The 2,882-nt window shown below is 40.8% G+C and overlaps 1 pseudogene; it reads left to right on the top strand.

Annotated features, from left to right (window-relative positions):
* Positions 1-348: 348 nt before the first annotated feature.
* Positions 349-849, top strand: LOC137763467 (histone H2A.N-like; annotated as a pseudogene).
* The last annotated feature ends 2,033 nt before the right edge of the window (positions 850-2,882 follow it).

Below are 2,882 nucleotides of genomic sequence, written 5' to 3'. Positions count from 1 at the left end.
GGAGATCAGCTCGGTGCTTTGTGACCACCTAGAAGGGTGGGATAGGGAGGGTGGGAGGGAGACGCAAGAGGGAGGGGATATGGGGATATATGTAGACATATAGCTGATTCACTTTGTTATACAGCAGAAACTAACACACCATTGTAAAGCAATTATACTCCAATAAAGATGTTAAAAAAAAAAATCTTAGTCCTGTAAGGGTTCCCTAAAATAGGTACAGGAACTCCTTTAAGTAGTTCAAGACCCATAAAAGGAGGGGCCACTTACCATTTCTTAGTAAGTATTGTTGTGGTGTCTCCACCTGGAGAGGCACCTTTTTTGTGCACTTCAAAGGATTAAAACCTCCACATGTACTTCATGTGCTTACATGGTCTTCTCTAGGAAGAAGACTAAAATGTATACTCTAGCCAAAAAGAAGTATGAGTGTACCAGTTCAGCCCTTGGGAAGAAGAGGAGGGAAAAGGAGGCTTATTTTAGTTATATGGGGGAAACCCTAAAGCAAACCCACCCAGACTTCAGTGGATGCTCCTGGGTCTTGGATGCTCTGGGCTTTCTGGAGAATTGGCGACTGGAACAGATTAGCCTGGGGGCAACTAGACCGTCCTTCGCAACCACAGAAAAGCTGTCACTGGCAGAGAGCTCCTTGAAGCAGTCAAGCAGAGATCCTCTCTGAAGAGCTTTTGGATAAATGAAGTGTTTCTGAATGGCCCTGTTGTTGGAAATGATTGCACTTGCCCCCAAAAATTGAATGCGTCAGAGGGCTGGGTTAGAGACAATGTATCTAAGAAGTACTGGCTACAACAGGAGTCTTGGTGCTCCACACCTGGTCTCCTGGTCCTGTGTTTTTAGCCTCTGATGTCCTTTGTAGAAAAAAATAAAGGCTTTTTCTCTTGTGTGTTAAAAAAAAAAAAAATCCTGGGCTTCAGAATTGAAGGTCAGCCATTGTCTCTTATGTCATCAATGCTCCTGATTCCTACGTGCCTGGGAGGTATCTTTGCTCTGGCTGGACTGTCTTCTGTGACATCTCACAAGTAAATCTTGTTGGTTCCATCTTCCATGCCATTACCCCTCCTTCTCTGAATCTGCTTCTACCACCTATAACACCATCATCCTCTTCCTGTCAATCTAAATCTCAGCCTTCCCCTACCAAGGCTTGGCTCACTACCCCTATCCCAACCCCATCTCTCCATTCTTTATCTGTAAGGGGGTGTGTTTGCTAGGTGACGTCAGAGGTTAACCTCAAACTTATGCCCCCTGTCTTCCTGTTGGCTGACACTACTCAGATTTTAAAACGGATTCTTTCATTGGGTTTTTCTAGCCTCAGTGATATGAGATAATCCCTGAATCCTCTTCATAATTCCTCCTCTGAAGAGAATCATCCAAAACATCCCAATCAACCTGCCCTTTCAAGAGGAAATGAACTGCTTTACTACATTGTGAGAAGCCTTGGAAACAGAAATAGCCCGTAGGTTAGGAAATGACTCATTTGGAGCATGCTTAAGTTGTCTGGATGACCATGTTGAGATTTCCTCATTTCTGGATTGTCTATATCCATCTGTCCACACTGAGCACATTACAACCTTCTAGCTTCTTTAGTGATCCTCAGTTTCAACACACCAACATCAGCCATACAATCTCTCTTGACCCATTTCTTCTGCACTAAAACAAGGATTATTTTATGAGTTTATGATAGCCGGTTTCTGAGTTCAATGTGAAATTGACTTTTAGGCAGCTTCCCAAGACCTTGGGCTGGTTGGTTTAGTTCATCCCAAAGTCATCTTTTTCATCTCCTTCCAAGAACCCAGCTAGATCAGCTTGTTATTGACCTTTTAAAACAGCCAGTCCTTTCTGAGGTTCTCTCCCTACCTTTCTTGCTCTTTCCTTTAACATCACTTGCCCTTCATACTAGGGAAGCCTCATCTGTCTGCTGTCCTTAAACTAATTTGTTTGGTCCCTCATTTTTCCATCGCCTTCCGTCCTGCATGTGCATCAAGTCTTCCTTCTTCGCATGTTCCCGGCACCTTTATTTGTGCCATCTTATAGTACAAGTAGTTGTTTGCATTTGGCCAGTAAATTGTAATCACTTTAAAGCCAAATGAGTTTTACTCAGGCTGTATATCCTGTTTCTCCTAGCGAAATACTTCCCATTTCACACACAACAAATGCTCAATAAATGTTGAATGACCTATAGGAGGTTAGAGCTATAAAGAATCTCAGCAATCATCTAATCCAACTTCCTCATTATACAGAGAGAAAACTGAGATACAGTAAAGTTCAGTTATTTGCCAAGATGGTTTCTGCCATAGCAAACAAATTGTGTGTGTGTGTATGTGTGTGTGTGTGTGTGTGTGCATGCAAAGCTCAGCTAGTGAGAGAATTATTAATTGCTTTCTGCTTGTGCCATTCATACTTTCCTAGCTCCCGGTTAGGCTGCTATCTTCTGGAAGCTAAGGGCCTTTCTTTCCTCCCTCCCTCCTTTTCTTCCTTCTTTTCTTTCTCTTATCCACAATGCTTAAACTATGCATAACAATGATGAAAATGAAAATATATTAATGAAGAGGAAGACAAATGAAATATCAAAGAGGATCTTCTTTAAAGTCTTTGTTAGAAAGATGTTGAGGGTAGTATATACTAGAATACCCTGCTTAAAAAATTAAGGTAAGTAAGTTGAGTTTGATTTTCAATTTAATGATGTCTTGCACATATATAATGTTTGTAAATGTCTGTTGAATTGAATTGATTGGGGAGAAAAAGGAAATTTGTGTTTTTGATTTAACTTTTTGAAACTATGTAAACTTTGCTTAAAGGTTATGTGTTTTTAGATAAAAACTAAGTTTGTGATCCTATCAATGTTGTTGGAACTAACTTTTATTCAAGCAGCA

The sequence above is a fragment of the Eschrichtius robustus genome, chromosome 4 (genome assembly GCF_028021215.1).
Source record: "Eschrichtius robustus isolate mEscRob2 chromosome 4, mEscRob2.pri, whole genome shotgun sequence".
NCBI classification, from domain to species: Eukaryota; Metazoa; Chordata; class Mammalia; order Artiodactyla; family Eschrichtiidae; genus Eschrichtius; species Eschrichtius robustus.
This window is presented reverse-complemented; position numbering and strand designations above follow the sequence as displayed.